This window comes from Polyodon spathula, chromosome 2 (assembly GCF_017654505.1).
Source record: "Polyodon spathula isolate WHYD16114869_AA chromosome 2, ASM1765450v1, whole genome shotgun sequence".
Taxonomy (NCBI): Eukaryota; Metazoa; Chordata; class Actinopteri; order Acipenseriformes; family Polyodontidae; genus Polyodon; species Polyodon spathula.
This window is the reverse complement of record NC_054535.1, coordinates 41,718,955-41,740,449: the sequence shown is the minus strand read 5'-3', so window position 1 is coordinate 41,740,449 and position 21,495 is coordinate 41,718,955. Positions and strand designations below refer to the sequence as shown.

Here is a 21,495-nt window from a genome sequence, read left to right as displayed (position 1 = left end):
AAACCAACCTCCTTAGCTACTGCCAATATAATTTTATGGGTCTATTCATTTCCCTCTCCCGCAAACACAGCCCGAGACATGCGACTCAGATTTGTAGGCTGTTAAAATACAGGCTTTTGTTGACCTAATACATTCTTCATTCTGAAAATGCTTGTCTTGGCAGCAGCGATAAATAAAACACTTATAAAAATATATTAAATCCATTTATTTATATTTTTATTTTATTTTTTTAACCATTGCTATGATGATATGAGTAATATATGTCTCTATTAGGATATTGTGTGTGAATGTTGTAAAAATATAAGTAGCAATTCTGTCAGACTACTGAAGTATAAGGAAGTGACATTATCATTGTGTTTGTATTGTGGTTTTCTTACACTGTACCTTTCTATAAAAATCCTGATTTGCCCTTCAAAATCATTGTCATCAATGGCGGCGTTTACATGCACAAGTCATGACAGTTTTCGTCACAGTGTGTTTGCCATACTCTTCAGGAAATGCGTTGAAATGCAGTTCTGATTTAGGAAAAAAAAATCTGCCATACCAATGCAAATTACTCAATTCATAGTCATTTAGGGGAGGGGATAAAATATAATTTGTACTAAGTACAAGTTTTACTACTTAGAATGTTCTGATGGAGATTACGTGAGATTAAGTCAGAAGAACAGGATCTTAACTGCTGAAACCATGTGAGCCATAAGCACAATTCCTGCTTCGGTTTCAGTGGGTTTTTACAGCCGTCTTTATCGTGAGAAAGCGATGGGCACTGCCCTTAAAATTGCGCTGCCAAAATGTCTTTTGCTGTTTCACGATGTATTCGCGTGACAACGTCACACAGTCATGACTGTAGAGTCAATTTTCACATGCATTTAAACCAAGCCATTGTTAACATTTCAAACAATTGACTGCAGCATTTGTTGCTAAGATTATAGTAGAATATGAAATATTACAAAAATAGTTTAACCATTAGTACAATAAGTTTATATCTTCAAGTGCATATAATTACATTGGACATAGACTTATTATTATTATTATTATTATTATTATTATTATTATTATTATTATTATTATTATTATTATTATTATTATTAAATGCATTTGATGATTGCTTGTAAATAAAATCTAAAATAGTTTGTGTCACATTTCAGTTATGAGCTTATTTTAACAATTGTGTTTTAGTTAACCTTGAACATCAACTTAGACGAGAAATACCTGACTTTAATGCATTTCTAAAATGTTGCTCTTCAAGCCACATTGTCATTTGTGTATTGGAATTATGCACAACATATATAAAATTTGACAACTGAAATGACAAATAGTCCATTGTGAACAATGTTGGTTGTGTTCTATATGAGGCACCTTGCAATGGTGTTGAGTGGAGTGTTGCATCTGACTGCTCTGTGCTCCTTGCAGTGTACAGTGACGTGTGGACAGGGCCTTCGCTACAGAGTGGTGCTCTGTATCGATTACAGGGGGCTGCATGCGGGGGGCTGCAACCCTAAGACCAAGCCTCACATTAAAGAGGAGTGCATTGTCACTATTCCCTGCTACAAACCAAAAGGTAGGCTGGTTCTTTGGAAAGGAAGCACCATGATGTTCACTGAGTTACATACATGCCAGAAAAGCTGATAATATCAGCTTTTTTTGGTTTAATGCATACAAAAATGTAACTTTTCTTTTAAAAATAAAATCCTAGTTTTAAGTTTGTACATTGAGCCCATTGCTTCTAGCAAATTAAATTAAGTGGACAAATGCTTCAACGTTTGTCTGCTTGCCTTTTTCTTAACTCAGAGTTTAACCTTTTTAAAGTGTTTAAAGTTATGGATGAAACCCGAATGAATGAAGTGTAGAAAGATTTTTAAGATTTACAGAGATTGCGAGAGACCCGGCTGTGGTGTCCTGCTATGGTGTTTGCTGCTGTATTGTAGAGAAGCTCCCGGTGGAGGCGAAGCTGCCCTGGTTCAAGCAGGCTCAAGAGCTGGAGGAGGGAGCAGCTGTGACTGAGGAACCCTCGTGAGTACACAGTTAAAGAACACCTTGTCTGAACTAACTCCTGCTTCTTTTCTTGGAAGATGAGTGATTACTCTGTTTAAGCCTGTCTGGTGTTTTTAAAGTTTCTCAGTGTGTTTTTCTTTTTCACTGAAATTATAGGATTGTGACAAGCATCTTATGAGACACCTCTCCTATCGAAGCTCTTTGTCAAACCTATCATTTCTGTTTTCCCCTGGGCACATACTTTATTAAAGGGTTATAGATATTTTATATTGAGGGCGTGTTAGACACTGAGGCATTTTATAAATTCAGGAAGGTGCTTCCCCAATAAAAACAGTGTGTGTAGGCTAGTGCCAAAAACCTATAACTGAAAACATAAGCGGATTCTAGTTAGGACTTGTGCATGTACGATAAGGCAAATGTAATATCATTTAGCAATTTTTTTTTTTTTTATGCCGATAACAAAAAGACACATTTATAGTGCAACAAATATACTGCACTGAGACAATTGTTTTTTGAACGATAAACTGTTGGAGTAAATTAATGAGATGATATTGTGAATACAAGTAGAATTACCCATACATGTTCACATAGTTGGGCAGTATCGAAAATACATGTAATTAAAATACGTATTTTTATTACATTTGTATTTTGTAATTTGTAATGCAAATGCCAATTTAGAAATAATTAGTGTTTTGTATCGAAAATACATTTCCTGAGTATTTTGTAATTTCAAAATACTCCAAAATACATTGTCAGTAATAGTTTAAATATTAAACTGCAGCTGTATAAAATTTAATTATAGTGATTGCGTATTCGATTTAAAAAAAATAAATAATGCACAAGCACACGCCAGTTCGTCTTGGGAGTAACTTTAAATCAACAATGATGCGTTGGCTACCACACTGTCTTTCTGGAGACACCCGACGATTCCATCGACTAATGCTTCAGGCTGCTGAAGATCTGGGTCTTGTATCAGAATCTTCTAGTGGGAGACCCCTTGAAGAGGAAGAAGATGACTTCTTTGTTTTTATGGATAGCAAAGATATTTCCCTGATAAGTACTCTCTCGACAACAAGCAACAAACCTGAGCTGGAGATCCTTCATTTTTTTGAAGACCCAAGGAAGGATGTGGCATCTTTAGAGCAATACACTTTCATAAAGAAGTTGTTTATATGCTTTACTACCATTCTTCCTTCCTTGGCTCCTGTTGAGTGTCTCTTCTCTTTTGCTGGCTTGATTTTCAGCCCCCAAAGTAATCGGCTGTTTGATGACCTCTTCCAGAAACTTGTTTTGCTGAAGGAGAACTGATAGAGAACTATACATTAAAACACAGTACAGAAAGCACAAATCCTGAATTGAAGCGGAACATTTATTTATTGAAAATCAATCTGACACGAATCGTTTCAAAGTGCACCAAATCTTAATCCAACATGCAAGAATCTCAAACTGAGTTTTTATTCCAAATTATTCCGACATGTAAAGTTTGACATTGCTTAACAAGCCAAAAAAGTGTTTTTTGTTAATTTTTTTTCTGTGCGTGTCTCCAGTGCGTACAGACCGGGATGTTGACAGTGCGTGTTTATATTATCTTTTTTTTTTTTTTATTTGGGGTCCAGGGGCCAGGTTCGTTATAGCCGAAGTTTCGTTAGCGAGGGTGTACTGTGTTTACAGTTCAGTTAGTCGACACCTGGCCAAATTCCGCACATGGATTTGGCAGAAATGGGATTTTAACCCCATCCCTAGCAAACTTAAATAAAAAAGATATTAACTTTTAATTTACAACAACTCAAACAACTGTTTACATGTGCAGAGCCTCAGTGCTAGTGCCACAGTATGTTTATAAGTGTTCAGTGGCTACCTCTAATCCAGTGGAATGGAGTGAAATGTGTCGAGACTGTCATACAAAGAGTGCAAGAGAAAATACACTTGATTAGAGAAAGCCACGGAAAACTTATTATACCAAAAAGCTCATATTAACTTATTTGGTCTGTTTATGTGGATTCTGTTGTGGTTTAAACGTTTAGAATTGTTTGCCATTGACTTTACACTCAGCGTGGAATTATACATGTAGTTACTGCTAAGATTACAATGGGGATGTGATTTAAAATTGTAATTGGTGGCTTTTAGTGACAACCCACCCATAGCAATACCTTCCCAGAAAAAACGTGTAATTAACCCTTTAATGACTGCCATGATGGATAAACACTGCTGGCTAAACTTGTTATGTAATAATTCAGATTTATTTTTCGATTTTCACCTGAAGTGGATCTACTGCTTACCTATATCAACCCACCAGGAATACAGTCTTGGAATTATGAAGTGCTTTGGTTAAAACATTATGATTACTTTAGTTGTTTTTTTCTTTTTTTACAAATCTAGTGTAAAATAAATTATAAGGCAGTCACATACAGTCCAGCTCATTAAACCATCTCTAATTATATAAAAGCAAAATAATAAAACATTTATGTAACTTGGGTAGATTAGTCCATGCAGTGTTTGTCAGGTATGCCTTCATATTGCTGTATGTGCTGTACTATCCAAAAATCTGCCACATGCATTATGTATTGTGTTTCACACTGTTAGATTACGTTTGCCTTAATGTGTAAGATATAAATAATCATGGCATATGTAACACATTTGTGCTCTAGTGCCAACAATAATACCTGCATGCCATATGGAAGCACATTCTTAGGGGGATTAATGCTATAAGAAAAGGGACATTTTTGGCAGAGACTTTCTCAAGCCCTAACCCACATATGGACACAGTGCAGAAGTGTCAACATTTACATTACCAATCATTTAAAAACTAAATAGCATTAAGATATCATGTATATTGAGATCTGTCGCAAAAAACCCCTTGAAAAATACATTAGGATTTGTAATGGTGCATACGAACCAAGGGGTATATTGTGTTGTTTCTCTATAGAAGTTTCCAAAGGTCAGTTCGCACAGTTTACCACCACCATGATTTACTGTCTCATTTAATCATCTGCTTGCATTCCTGTCTTTTGGCATGTCTTGTAATGCATTTAATATGATTTGTTTTAGAATGGTTTGATACCCCTATGCTTCATTGTTTTGCCGTGCATACCTAAGCTACCCATTGCATTTATCTCACTTACAATATATCATGCTTCTGTATGCTTGGTTTCCCTGTACTTTACTGCAGTTGTCAAAAAGGATGAATTAAACTGTACAGGTCCTAAAGCATTCTGCAGTGGAAAATGTACCTGTGTTTTGAAGTGTATCTTAAACATGTGTTCAGTGTTTTATGGCTTGTTATTGAGGCAGATATATAAAAGGGGCAATAGCATACATTTAAAAAAAGAAAGAAAATTAATTTAGTGTACGCCATTTATGCATTTCAGCTGTGTGCATAAAACCTCAGATTTCAGTGTACAATTATAAACATATTTGGTAAAGAAATAGTTCAGATTTCACCCTGGAGTAAAAATCTGACCTGAAATTTAAATATATTACCTTTCTACACAGTGTGGCATTGTTTGATATTAACAATTACCTCAAAAATATATAGTGTCTTTTTGTGTGGTATGAAAAAGAACAGTTCATGTCTAGATTTGAAGCAAAGTTGGAATATAAAATGAAACATTAAAGTGTACGATAATAATGGAGACAATCATACTGTATGCATAATGGATCAACTTTTTGGGGGAGAAAATGGTGGGAAATACAATTTACTGCACTCAGTCTTACTAAGTTATTAACAGAACTACACCGTGTCATTTTGAAGCAAGACGTCTTTTTAAAGAGCATTCCAGCTCAAGAATCTCAATATTGCTGCCTTGAACTAGGAAACTGTCTGCTGCTGCCTTCCCCCACTGTACGGTACGCCTTGGTGTACTTCTGGATAGTAATTTCTCCTTTAGTGCCCAAATCTCCTCTGTAGTCAAATCCTCCTTCTACCACCTCCAAAACATCTCAAAGATTCCTCCATACCTTTCCCTCCCGGATGTAGAGATATTCTGTCATGCAGTCATCTCCTTTCGACTCGACTACTGCAACTCTGTCTATGGTGGTCTTTCTTCACACGCCATAAACCGAATGGAGCTGGTTCCTTACCAGATGTAAAAAAAATATGATCACATTACCCCTTGTCTTGCCCAGCTGCACTGGCTACCTGTAAACTTCAGGATTACTTTCAAAATTCTCCTGCTTGCCTACAAGGCCCTTCATCACACAGGTCCAGAGTAGCTCTCCAACCTGCTGACCCGCTATGTATTATGCATGGTTCCTCACTATCTTGTAAAGTGCTTTGTGATGGTGGTCCACTATGAAAGGCGTTATATAAAATAAATTTTGATTGATATGCAGCTAAAAATCCTTGTGTTTGTGTCTAGGTTCGTCTCTGATGCCTGGTCCCCCTGCAGCAGTACCTGCGGGACCGGGAACCAACGACGGAGAGTGAAGTGTCAGGTTTTGCTGTCCTTCTCCCAGACTGTGGCAGACCTGCCTGACGATGAGTGCGAGGGACCCAAGCCCCCAGCCAGCCGGCAGTGCTACAGCAAACCCTGTGGAGGAGAGAGGGAGGACCACAGCCCTGAGGAGCAGGACAGGGTCCTGCTCTTTCAGCTTGACGACGATAACGAGCTCCACGACTGGGAGTACGAGGGTTTCACAGAGTGTTCCGAATCCTGCGGGGGTGGTACGTCTCTTGTCTCTTTTATTTAATATCCCTTGGGGAGGTGATGAGGATGTTATAAATACTGTACCTGCATGTAGGCTTGTTGTGCGATATGCAAGCAATAACACACAAGAAGACATGAGTTGTGTTAAAGCAGTGTGAGGCACATGAGTCTAGTCACACCTTCCAAGATTACTATTGTGCTTAATAAGGCATAAGATATTATAATAAAGTATTGGTATGATGAGGCTAATGAGATCTCGGAATGCTTTTCAGTGCTTGGTTCCTTGAGGCCATTTTTATAATATGTATTATAGAACAAGGTGAAGGAACTGCTTTTTCACATAAATGTGTTACTTTTGTATCTCCATGGTCACATGTAACAAAACTAATACTATGCACATTAGTGCTATGTTTTAAGGTTTGTTTTATGGCCTTGTAGTCCTAACCGAACCATAGTATAATCTGTGGATCCACAGTAGTCCTAACCCAGATTTAATGGTTGAATTAGCATTGTTTATGTTATTTAAAATTTGAAATAAAACACAAGGCTGTTTGTGTATTTTTTAAAACTAATAAAGGAAAACATTTCAGTATTGATACTGTACTTGACCCTCACTATGACACCTTCACCATTAAAAAGCTTCTAAAGTTTTGGCTAACCAATATCTTGCATCCTGTTTATTACACTAGAACAGGAACCTTTGTTAGGCTTGCCAAGTGCCTGGCTCCTGGAGGCATGTGAACAGGAGAGTAGATAAGTTATGTTATGTTATGTAGTTTAATCAAAGCAGCAATGGTTCCACTGCATTTTTTATTTTGTAAAGACACACTGAAAGCCCTTGGCTCTGACTCCTGTCTTCAGTTTCCTACACTGGGTCAGATTAATCCTGTATTTCATCTCTCTCAACAAACACTACTTGATAGATCTGAGGTGGAGTGACTTTGGAGTGTTAGAAAACCCAACAGCATAGTAAGTCATTGTATTACTGATTAGATTTTGTATCGGATATCCACATGACACTGCATGGTGTTGCTGCAAGCTGTGACATTGCCAGGTGTTCTAAAAGCAACAGGCTCCAATTTACAAAGTATGTCATTGACATGTTAAGTAAAAAAAAAAAAAAAAGGCATTTATAAAATGAACACAGTTGTAATTATACAGCAGGGTTGTCAGGGATCAGTATAAAAGACACAAGTTAGGAAACACAACTGTCTCTGTTCTAAATTGATTTTTTGGGATAATAGATTCCGTGCTAAGGGTGTTCTGACACTCGTAATTGCCTTTACAAAGTATTTCTAGGCAGGTATTAAATAAATCTATTCATTAATGTCTTAAAGGAAATTATGAGTATCAGCACATCCCTAATACCACTAATAACTGTTCAATATGTTGTTCTTAACTTTGCATATTTAAATCTGGTTATCTACACAGCTAATCCCTTGTGTTAGCATATGATCTTGCTAGTTCTTCTTGTATATTACAATGATGTTGTGTATGACCGCACCTATGGGTGATCTTCATAAACAACTAGGCTGACCAATTAAGGGTTATATGACTATTTTGATTTATACATCAAGTATCCCATTTAAGATTTTTAATTGTAATGAAAGGCAATCTGTAGCTTTTTGGTAGAACCAAGCACAGTCAAGATGCAACAAAACTGATGTGTTTTAAACAAACATGAAAAATGTGAAGCAGTGTCTAATGTAGTCTTCTTATTTTTTTTCATTTAGATTTACTAGACTGTTTTTTCTGTTATTAAAATATATTTGTATTATTTGTATGGCTTTTGAAAAAAGATGGAGGAGAACATTCTCTCTCCTGTACTTTTAACAAAGATATTGTCATATTTTAGTCACTCCATATATCATCAGATATTGCATTTGTAGGTGTCTCCTGAACTATATGAAGCCCACTGTAAATAATAACAGATGTGTTTTAAATTATGTCAGAAACAAAACTAAATCATTTGGATTTAAACCGCCCTCACAAGTTTGGCACTTGTGCTTCCATATTTCATAAGCTATGAATTTATCAATATGTGGTATCCATTTGAAGTCCCTGTTGGGCTGCTTGTTTGTGTTTATTCTTTGACAGCAGGGTTTTCAATGGACAGTTTTGCACACTGTCAGAGCCTCAGATTCTTGTGTGAGTATGATGAACCCAGAGGCTCCCAAAGAGAAACCATATACTGTCTGTCCTTATACTTTCCTCGGGCATATGTTTTTTAATCAACCTTCTCTGGATTTGTCGTATCTCTCAGAAAAATACAGCAACTTTAATACTGCACTGTTTAATATGTAGTATTTTATCAATAGTACTTTAAAATACCCAAAAGTATAATAGTTTTATTGACTGTTTTTGTTGGTTGAAGTGAAAATCCCAATTTTCAGAAGCAAAAACAAATGACAATTATTTTAAAATGCAGATTTAAACAACACAAAAGTTAAGTGCTTTTTTGTTGTTGTTGTTGTTTTTTTTTTTTTTTTTTTTTTTTTATGGAATTAAGAACTTCCTGGTCATTGGTATTTGCCAAAAATGAAACATGGCTTGGATGTGTTTTTGTTAATAAAGTTTTGACAGTGAGTCTCTGCCTTGGTGTTTCCTGGGCAGGGCTGCAGGAGGCGGTAGTGATCTGCCTGAATGAGCAGACGAGGGAAGTGGTGGAGGAGAGCCTGTGTGTGAGCCATCGACGCCCCCCTCAGCTGCTCAAGGCCTGCAGCACGGAGCCCTGTCCACCAAGGTACTGTGCAACTATTACAGCAAGTGAACACAGGTGAATACCAGGCAGCATAGTATCCCTCAGAGCCTTACTACCACAGTTCACAAACTGATTCATGGCCAAAGGAGAACCATTGAAATCGATGACCAGGTTGTAAAATTCGATTTTTGCTTTTGAGACATGTTCTATTAACTGGTGTATACCATCACTGATATACAGTTGATTCTTCACAGTAAAGCACTAAAATGCATAGTACTGTATAAAGGAAATGCCTGGTAAATCATAAAAAATCCAGGGCAGAAGCAGGCATGAAGATACAGACACATATAGTCATGCACGTTTAAATGGAAGCACAAGGCTCTGATCTAAGTACAAGAGAACCTGTCATATCTGATTTAATTGGTTCCAGGGGTCATTTGCATATGTAAAAATATCGTCTCTGAGAGGGAGTCGTTATACTACATTGTAATTACTTTATTAATGTCGTGGCATTGTAAATGAAAAACGTCAGGTATATCAGTGTGTCTCAAACACTCGAGTACTGTACTGCACGTATGCTATACAAAGCAAATCTGAGAAAATGATTGCAAAATAAAGCACTGAAATACAGAGTCCGGCAATTTACAGAACATCATTCCAAAAACCGCTCTTACCGTGCTTTCTCAATGACAGGAAAAAATGCGCGCTAGAAGCACAAATTTACTTTAGAGGGCGGCGACAGAAATCTTTCAGCTTTAACGTTACAGCAATTATATTAATACCTTGCTTTTTATTGAACGTGGTTAAACTAGGCAGTTTTCTTTTTTGTTACTTGCAACTGAATTCATTCTGTTTAAGAGCTGAGTTTACTGTTTTAGACGCATAATAAAATGCGTATTGATCAGTTTCTACCTGTAACGTTCGGTTAATAGAAGGTATTGTATTTTACAGGATTGGATATGACAAATTCTACTTTAAACAGATTTGGAGGAATGTTCTCTATCAAGTCCCATGAAAAATGAAGGGGTTGTTATTCTGGCAGAGACTCATCTGCTCTCTCTGGGAGAGGACAGGAGAATTTCTTCCAGGGAATCCAACTCCCCTTAATTAGAGTACTGTTCCCTATACAGGATAGAGTGAAGGAAGCCCAGTGTTAAAACAATATGTGACTAATTAGAGGCTTTTTCGTGAGCCCTCTTTTCAGTGCCAAATAAGTAAAATATGTCGTTGTGCTCACGCACAGGTGTCTGAAGCAAGGACCAAAAAATGTTGGAAGTATTTTTTCTTTCTCCAGATTATTTTATTTTTATCATTCGTTCAGTGTTTTTCTTGCGTATGCCCTGTAACACAATCTTATGTAAATGAAACACTGTCTTTTGGTAAGTTGTACCAGGTACAGATAATTCATTGTCTCCAAGTATTTCCAGTCAAAGGTAGTTTATTTTAGAATTGCTACATATACTACAGTAAACAGTTTTATAGTTATGGGTGACTGTTTATGACACCAGGAAGGTACTTATTGTTATTGTTATCACAGTTGACATACATTTTTATAGTCTGGTTTTCCTTAATACCTGCTAATTCCCCTCCTTAAATACAATAAACACAAACAGATTTACCATTTAATTTGGTTTGACTATTCATTTCTGCTTGTCAAGATTACTAATGCTTTTCACCACCAAATAAATCCTTCTCCACTTTCATTTTGTTCATTGCATGGACTTCTATTTCATCTAAACATGCTATTTCACAGCTCCTGGGTTTATTGATTAGTCCCCATGCCAGGAAATGAACTGTGGTATGGTGCGTCATGCTTTTCTGCTGTTTCTTTCAGGTGGGAAACGGGGAAGTGGAGTTTCTGTTCCGCCACCTGTGGAGTGGGCCTGCGGACCCGGGACGTGACATGCACCCACCTGCTGTCCAGAGAGAGCAACGAGACCATCACCCTTAGCGGTGAGAAATGCCGGCCGGACAAGCCCACCCAGGTGCAGGCCTGCAACCGCTTTGACTGCCCGCCCGCCTGGTACCCCCAAGACTGGCAGCAGGTAATTCACTTTGCCGTGCAAGGGTTTGGTGCGCTCACTGATCAGTTGCAGTTGAAAAAGGGCCCAAGTAAGGTCAGGATCATTGGTGAATTTTGTTTTTGCATTGGTGTCCAAATTTGCCTGTGTGAGCATTGCATTTTCAACTCCCCAGATCAGGCCAATCATATTTGCACAGGACATGAAAAAGGCCAAACCATCTGTGTTGGATTAATAAACACAGCAACATTTTGCATGATGACTCACAGTAAGTGTTGTGTGGAAATTACATTACCCATTATTGACTATCGGTTGAACAAAAAAATCACAATTTCTGTGAGGAAATATGTTCATAATTAAGAAACCCTTTTTTTAAATTTAATAACTAAAACCCAGAAATAAGATTGCCGTCCCAGTACAAATTAGACCTGACAATTAAAAAAAAAAAAGAAAATAAATAGGCAAGCTGGAATGCAAGTTACGTACTCTACTTATTATTACAATATTTTTCAAGACACATGTGGTAGACCTACAGGCAGTTGTATTTGTGCTGTCATTAACCAAGTGAATAGCTGCATTGCAAAACCTCTAAACATCACTTGAACCTAAAGTGCGTAGAACACACAACCTACTGTAGAGTGCTGCAGTGAGTGTATGATATAGTATTTCTGGATATGCATCTCCAGCCCTGCCGCATCACGTGTTCGCTGTATTTATCACATACCTCTTCTGAGCCATACATACTGATAAGTCATCTCCTGATCACTCAATTTATCATAAACTCTTCAACAATGCTATCCAAGTCATTATTCTATGACTATAACGTCTCAAAAAGCTTGGCAAATGTCTGCGATTTTCTTTAAGTGCTGGGTGCAGAAGCAGCCATCTTGGTTGTTTATGTCTGTGTGAAGGGACTATGCGTTTTTGCTCAGATCCACCCCCCCCCCCCCCCCCCACCCCCCCCGCTTTTCCAAGCTTCTCTCAGCTGCTCTAGGCCGTTGAAAACTTTTCTCTGATTTTTTGGGAGAACAACAACTAGGGACCTATGAATGACGCCATTTTGATAATGTCGGACAGGGTCCGACTTTGGACCGGAACAGGAATTTTGGAATGTCGGACCTGGTCTGACATAGGACCTCAAGGAGTTAACCAGTTTATCATGCTTCTGCACCATAAACAGTTGTAGTTGTAGAAAGAAAAAACTGAAGCATGTAGTCGTAATCATATTAAGGTCTATCCTGGAAAAGTATGATTCATAGGAAAGGGATTTGTAAAAACAAATGTTTGATGTACCCCCTACAAAAGAAAAAAAACTCCTGAGAAAGTATTTAGATCCCTATACGTTTTTAAAGTACTTTAATTGAATTAAGACACATATACAGTATATATATATAAAAAAAAAGTGATATTGTAACTACCCATCATCCCTGAGATGACGATGTAATTACAGGATTAAACACTTCCTGGTACTTGGTATTGTTTATTAATGTATTCTGTTTAAATAACACATAGGTTTGTACGAAACAAAAAAGGGGGAAGTTTCTACTGGTACAATTTGCAAATGTATTTACACACCCTATACAACTGGTGAATAAAACATCCTTTGTAACTCCCTACATCATTTTCCTTTGTTTCACAGTGTTCCCGCAGCTGTGGAGGTGGTGTTCAAACCCGGGAGATTCTCTGTAAGCAGAGACTGGCTGACGGCAGTTTCCTGGAGCTGCCTGAAACCTTCTGCTTTCCTCCGAATCCAATTACCCAGCAACCCTGTGAGAGTAGGGCATGTTCTGTGGAGTGGGTGGCTCTAGAGTGGTCACAGGTAAGTGGGTCTGTGGCAAAGTGCCCACCCTTGTGTGTATTTTGTGATGCGTGTTAATGTTGGTGTATAGTCATTGGTACACGGGATATAAACGGGTCTGTGTGACACAAGTGTTTAAAATGTATATTTGTATTTAAGCACGAGGATTGCACAGCACTTCAGTGCAAGTAAAATGTAATATGTGAGCATGGGGAATTGCACTTTATTAATTCACGTGCAGTTGTACCGCGACTCCAGTTGAATGATTGATTAGCAGTCGAGTCTCGGTACAGCTGCATAAAAGCAGCATGTTTTCACTCGGGGCTGTGTGTTCGGTGAGTGGAGAACGGGATTGGAGACGGAGGTAATAATAATAATAATAATAATAATATTAGTAGTCGTAGTTAAATATCTGCTCACCGTGTTTTGTTTAGTCTGTTTTGTTTGTGTGTTTATTTTGGCGAATGTGCCGTGTCCTGTTTTTGTTTGTTACAACCGTTTATTTTCTGTCTGTCTGTTCATTCATTAAATGCTGAGCGAGACCATTCGCTCCACCAAACTCAACCTCTCTCTTGTTGTTTATTTCCTGGCTGTGGTCTGACACCACACACTCCGGCCGTCTTTGTGACAGGGTCGTAAATACTTTTTTCAAACAGCTATCTTTTTTATTTTGTTAAAATCTCTCAAGTATAAATGTGTAATATAAAAAATAAAATATGGAAATAAATAAAATATGCATGTTTATCACTGATTAAAGTTTTTTTTTAAGTTAAAACGGTTTTATTTCATTGTCTCCTTGCTGTTTTGATGAGCAGTACACAACTTTTTTGTTTTTAGTTCCAATTTAAGTATTTTTGGGAACCAAACCATATTTATTTTCTCAAAACTGTTAATTTGGAAAAAAAAAAAAATCTTCCCAAGTAAGTTTGTTTCGTAACCTTTGTTAAATATATCTTTAACAGTGAATCCTTGGCCTCTCTTGTGGACTTCCTGCTCAAGTGCCCAGAGCCAGTAGTGTTAACATACATTTTTGTATTTGTGTGGGTGGTTTTGTGATTTATATTTATTGTTTCTGCCAGTGCTCTGCAAGCTGTGGAGAAGGCACCCAGGTTCTTCTAGTTGTCTGCAGGAAGATGGATGAAAACGGTCAATATGTGACCCTTGGCTCTTCATCCTGTTCAAATTTACTTCAGCCTTCATCTGTCAGACCCTGCTCACTGGCACCCTGTGCAAGTAAGAAGTTTTATGGTCTGTATTAACTAACATAGCAACCTGGTTTCCTTTCCTTGTTGTATATTGTGCCAAGCACAAAATTGAGTAAACACACACATGCACACACGCACACACAAATACACCTGTCATCTCGGTCTTTATAAGGTGTGGGGTAATTCATCTACTCTAGGTGTGAAGGGCAGACAACTCTGGGTGGCTAGATTATAGGGAAATACTTTAATCTAAATTAGTTTGTTTTCTTCTTATTAGAAGACTGTAATAAATAGATACCAGTTAATATTGTTTCGTATCATTTAAACCTTTTTGAGACGTTTTTTGTTTTTTTAAATTTCATTCTAGGACCTTTGAATCATGGCCAAAAACTGGCTCCACGCATAATAACTTTGAGGAAAGTTTACGTGCAATTGAGAAAAGAGAGAAAGCTGCAGTTTGTCATGGGCGGATATGCGTATCTGAAACCAAAAACCTCCATCATTTTAAGGTGTCCTGTCAGAAGGTTCCGGAAATCTTTAATCAACTGGGAAAAGGATGGCATCCCATTAACCAGCTTACCTCATGTTACAGTCACTCCATATGGGTATATTAAAATCCACCACCTCAAGCCATCTGACATTGGGACCTATACATGTGTGGCAGGGCCAGTGAGGGAGAGCTTCATTGTCAAGCTCATTGGTGGTAACATTAAGCTCATTGCCCCACCATCTGCAGCAAAAATTAAAGAATCAAAAGACAAGCCATGGTTGATATCCAATGGCAGGACAATTACAGAATCCTTGGGTAATGACAAAACATGGGTCTTCCAGGATCACTTTAGCCAGTACGACAACATTGTTATGCGACTTCTTGAGATGAAAGGGCTGACTGGGGAGAACCCAGACTCTTGGGAGCTGCAGGAATCATCTGAGAGAAACATCTCCTTCTCTGAGGAGGACCATAGCCTGGAGGTAATAGCTCCACTGACAATGGTTGCTGAGCAAAGAAGGCTGGATGAGATCATCAAAAACTTATCTGCGCAGCCTGAGGAGCTCAGGGGCTTCTACAGCGACCATCTCCTCACCCAGCTGTTGGCGGAGGTTACAAAGAGCCAGGTTGAGAGCAATGAGTCGACCATGAGGTTTCAGGAAAAAGATGACTCCACTTCACTGGAATCTTTGGTCCATAAATCTAATACTGGAACCACAATCACACCACATAAAGATTTGTCAAGCTCTGGCGAGTCTATGGGGCACCCCAGGCAGCATCTAAGGGCTCCTTCAATTGTGACAAAGACAGATAGTCATCTGAAACAACGCTTGTCCTCTCATGAGGTTGTTGTCCATGTTGGTCACACAGTCGTCCTTCGTAGCTGGATTAACCTCTTGGTTCTCAAGTGTGAAGCTGTAGGGAATCCAGAACCAACCATTAGCTGGTCTAAGAATGGAGAGCAGTTGAAAGCCAGCAGTAGGTAAGTGTTACCCACATCTGTGCAATAATTGCAAAATAGAATTCATTGCTATTGGTTTTGCACTGCCTAGGTGCCACCCATTTTGTCTCCTGGGATGTGAAAGGTCTGTATCAGTAGTATTCAAGTTCCTCCTTGTTGCATCACATAGGGTGTGTAGGGGCCTTAATCATGACTACTGTGAAACGATTGCGCAACTCTCACGGTTCGTTGCCCCTTTAAATCAGGACCCAGGACACAGAAGTTGATTTTTCTTGTGCTTACGTGTACTTTTAATAAACCCAAACAAAAATAAACAAAACAAACACCTAGCTCTTTCTTGAGCACTAACTATTACACACTGGAACCTAACTAACTCAGGACAGCTAAGCTGTTTACCTGTAACACACCTTGAAAACAGAACACACAAAAAAGGGTTTCTCACACTACTTTTATTTTCCCTCTCTCCCTCTCTCCCTCTCTCCCTCTCTCCCTCTCTCCCTCAATTGCACACACCTACAATCAGGCTCCTCACACACCAGCCGCCCTGAACAGACTGGCTGCCTTCTTTAAATACCCTGCACCTGGCTCTAATTTACAATTAACACCAGGTGCAGGGGATAACTAATAATTAAACAATAAACCCATTACACCCAAATGTGCATTCTCACATGTTTCTGGGCAGGGAAACTTAACCCCTTCCCTGCCATGTTACACCTGCCATGTTAAACTGTCATGTGGGACTCCTGTTCCTGTCTCAATAGAACTATTGAAGAAAAAAGGCCGAATTGCTGTAAAAAAAAAATTATTTTTTATTCTAGGGTTAGAATGCTCCCAGATGGCTCCCTGCAGATTTTTTCACCCAGTGAGACTGATGTGGGATTCTACACATGTACTGCAAGGAGCAGTGTTGGCGCCACTGCCCGCTCCTCCACCATCACACTGACAGGTTTGAGTGCCCTTTCAGGTTAAAACCACTGAGCAGTATTGATCTTTTTAAAAACTAATGTCCCAAAAAACACTAGATAAAACAATACATTTTATGTAAACCAAACTATGGTAAATAAAAAACAGATATGTAGCTTTCGTTGCCATTTTGTTCCTATCATTTGGTAGTTCAGAACCAGTAGCGCTAGTTTGAATACATTTTCTATTTGTACTATTTTTTGTATACAGACATAAAAACCTTACCACACGTAACTCAAACAATGTTTGTTGTGTTTTTTGCTTCGGCATACATGTGTTATCCTCACATGAAGTCTGCTCATTGGTATTGCATGAAGCCTGATACTTGGTGGAATTCTAGTTTTACAGAAAAACATGCTCGTATTACAAAATAAATACCAGAAAAGGTTGTAAAATATAATTTTGTTTTAGAAGTTATGTTTATTCTTATTTATTGTTGTCCTATCATCACATACTGATGTTATATCATTTTTTGTTATTTTGTTCATTAGTTGTTTTGTTTTTTACTCTCACAGGAAAGCCAGTGATCCAGGGTTCCAAAGGCGAGGATGTGATCCTGGACTTGAGCTCCATGAGTGTAGTAGATGTGGGAGGCAGAGTTAAGGCCCGTCTCGGTGCCAACATTACGCTCAGGTGTCAGGCTGAAGGTAAGCATGTCATGAAAATATCACTGAGTAAAAAAACACTGTCTCAGGTAACTTGCAACATACTGTAGCTCATCTTGGTTCCCGCAGGCAGGCGCCTCACACAGGAGTGTATATCAGGCTTATGTCTTTGTATGTGATTACATCACCTAACAGCCCTGCTGCTGCCTTCCCCCATGCACGTGCAATATATAGGGCTTCTGATTTTCGGTTTTAACCGATAAAACCTGATAAAACACCCCAGATACAAAAAAAAATGAAATCGGTGGTTAGCCAACAAACACTGGAAAAACAGTGGAAATGGTTAATCAATTCACGTTGACTTCCCTTTTTCCATTAAAAAATAAAACCTACTACAAAAATAATAATACATACATTTTCCCAGTGCTGCTAAGCAATTTTCAGCCTTCCTGACTCAGTAATGGAGGCTTGTTAGCAGGATTTAAAGCTGTATTACAGTTAAGATACGGAGGATTTAAAACAGAATTGTGGCGAAATGTACAAAAATGCCTACACACAAAAACCCCAGAAAATATGCCCTTGATCATAGGGATTTTGTTGTGGAAGACAGGAAAAGAAAGAAGGTTCACCTTAAGTGTGCAAGTACTGCACACAGTTAGCAATTGTTTTTATCATTTTCTCCCCAATTTGGAATAACCAATTATTTTTAGGCTCAGCTCAATGCTAACAACCCTGACTCAGGAGAGGCAATGACGAACACACTCTGTCCTCTGAAGTGTGTGCCTTCAGCCGACTGCTTCTTTTGACACTGCAGGCCCACCACGTAGCCACCTCAGAGCTACACTGTCATGGGACAACGCAGCTGTGGGCAGCTTACAGGCAAGCTGTCAGGCACCCAGCCAGACCACAAGGGTTGCTGGTGTGTGGTCAGCTGAGGACACCCTGGTCAACCAAAGTCATCACCACCCCAGGTGGCACTTGGCCAATTGTTATCTGCACCCTGGGAGCTGCAGTGCACGGTCAGCAGTGGAATAGTCTGGACTTGAACTGGTGACGCTCAGGCTATGGGGCGCATACTGCACTCCCTGTGAAGTGCCTTTACTGGATGTGCCACTCGGGAGCCCCCCTCTACTATGCATATTTTGACAGAAAAATAACTCAAGCATTTTGGAAAGTAAACGAATACACTAATTTCATACAGTATATCAAAAATGAAAGCCCCGAAAAAAAATGTTTTACATAAAACTTGCCATTTCTTGGTGGTAATTGCTGTATTTTGATTGCGGTTGTATATAGGTAATTTATTATTTTATTTGGTTACAATTCTGCAGTTGAGCTTCTTGCAGAAGTGAACTCCTGGTTTCCATTTTGCTTGGATCAAGAGAACAAACAGATGTCTAACCCAGAGATCATTGCAATATAGTCCTTGTTTTTTGCATCAAAGTAGGTATCCTTCCCCCATAAACCCCCCCTCCAAATAATCATTGTTGTCCAAATTTCTCCTGCAATTGCTTGGTTACGGACTCAGAATTGGCATTCGCGTTTGTGCATTTTTTATTTTGTAACTAAAAAAAATTAAAAAATTAAAAAAATAAAGAAAAAGGATATGTTCTTCCTTTTCACTGGCTTTCAGCTTGTGGTAACTTTTTGTGTATGTCCTCTGTTTGTACTTTGTGTGGTTCTCCACTATCACTCCACTATCACCGTCTTACAGTTGGGATTTCTGTCTGATGTGTATTGATATGTCAGATACTCCGACAGAGGGAAAGAGCTCCATTGCCCCTGCCTCAGCGATCTGATAGACTCTGCGCTGCATCCTCCTCGAGGGCTCAAGGAACAAAGAAGCTTTGCCATATCTCCCCCTAAGAAGCGCTCAAATAAATCTGCGCATGTGCTCGGCAGCAGGGAGAGAGGAACGCCTGCAAAGCCAGCTGCAGCCGTTTCTGCACAACCAATTCTGCACAGCCATCTCCTTCACAGGTCACAATGCCTGCTATGACCAGGGATCTGTTCTTCCAGTGGATGGGGGAATTCGAAAATCTTAAATAAACTCTACCTCCACAGCTTGTAACTTATGTGGCAGGTTCCAATACTCCAACAGCAACAGATATGTACAGTCAGCATTACTCTGTGGAGACGTCCAACCTGGGTGGCATTAATGCTGATGCTGTTTTGAGGAGGATTTCAATACAAAGACCACCTGTTCAAACTACCTAAGCTAGATAACATCCTAGCTACACCAGGGGCGGCTACATCTTCCAGACCCTCAGCATCAGATCATGCAGACAAGAAAATAGACACCTTCCTGAAACAGAGCTACGTGACCTCAATATGTGGTATGCATGTTAGCAATTACCAGGTGTAAATTAAAAGGTCACCCCAGCAGCTGCAACAGAAACCAGTTGGTGGCGACTTTCACCCTAGGTAAGTATGGGGCTGCCACTATGTCCAAATCTCTTCACACAGATGCCTCCTAATAGTGCGGGGAATACACTTGGGCACCAAGACAAAGACACCTCCACATAAATAATCTGGAGCTCCTGGCAATCTTTATAGCACTCGGACAGTTAAGCCCAGTTTTAAGTGGAAGGCAGATCACCAACAACAACACGGCGGTAAAATACATCAACCACCAGAGGGGCACAAAGTCACGGACGCTTTGCCTCCTGTCTATGAAGATCTGGAATTGATGCAGCGCACAGGACATTAAAATCCAGTCAACCTATTTACCTGGATCTGAAAAGAACATTGCAGGTTCACTCAGTAGAGACATGACCCCCCACAAGTGGCACATCTGCCCAAAGGTAGTACACTGAGTATTCAATACACTTGGTTATCCGCAAGTAGATCTATCTGCTCCTGTTTTTATCAGAAAGCTGCCATGGCAACAGACAATGTCCATTTCATGGTCAAGAGGCCTAATGTATGCATACCCACCTCTGCCACTAATCCTGTCAATACTCAGGTAAGATAATAACGGTAAGAAGAGACAATGCCAGCCTCATCTTGATAGCAACTTACTGGCCCAAGAGGTTTTGGTTTTCAGAAATCCTGAAAATGGCTGAGGTGCGGCCCCTGCACTTACCAGTGAGCTGCAGTCTGCTCTCCCAGAACAACGGGAAGATACTCCATCTCAGTCCATCAGTATTTCAACTGACTGCCTGGAGGTTGAACGTTAAAAGAACAAGGACTATCGGACCAAGTAATAAACATCCTTGCAGCCAGGAAACCCCCCACGTTCCAGGCTTATACAGGCAAATAGAGAGAATTAATCCTCTCTTGCAAATCAAAATCCTTGCACCATACATATCGCTGTTTCTCTATGTGAGTTTTTAGCTTACCTCAGTGACCTGTTTCATAAGGGTCTCAGTCTTTTCTTCATTAAGGTACATATTTCTAGCATTCTACCTGGCTGGGAAGGCCACCTGGTAGGTTCTCTTCCTATGACTAGATTTATTAGGCAGATCAACCATCTAGACCCTCAAGAAAACACATTGATCTGCAATGGAACCTCAGCCTAATACTTAGGAAACTCATAGGACCACCATTTGAGCCCATAGCCACATGTGAACAAACTATTCTACAATTTTTACTCGCTGTAACATCAGCAGACGAGTAGGTGAACTTCAAGCCCTGGTCATTGATTCAGTACATTTCCAATCCTTTTAAGGACAGGATCGTCTGCAGACCTAACCCTCAGTTTTTACCAAATGTGGTAAATGAGTTTCATTTACATTTTAATTTGGTAACATATCTGTATTTTCACCGAAAACCTCACAAATCTAAGGAAGAGGCCAAACTGCACCTGATAGATGTCCGGAGAGCTTTACATTTTTGCATTCACAGGACCTGTGATATCAGACCATCAGGGCAACTATTTATCTCTTAACTCACAAACCCAGGGCAAACCAGTTTCTAAAAAAAACAATTTCTAACTGGGTTACTTCTTGCATTTTATTCTGCTAAAATCTTGATAACAAATCAGCCCCAGGATCCATCAAAGCCCACTCCGTGAGGTGAGTAGCTACTACCTGGGCAAAACTAAGATCTATCCCGATACAGGACATCAGCAATGCTGCAATTTGAAGCAAGACTATTATGAAACATTAT

General features: G+C 39.2%; 1 pseudogene; it reads left to right on the top strand.

Annotated features, from left to right (window-relative positions):
• LOC121296558 overlaps window positions 1-21,495 on the top strand; it is an 84,134-nt pseudogene that overhangs the window by 48,389 nt on the left and 14,250 nt on the right.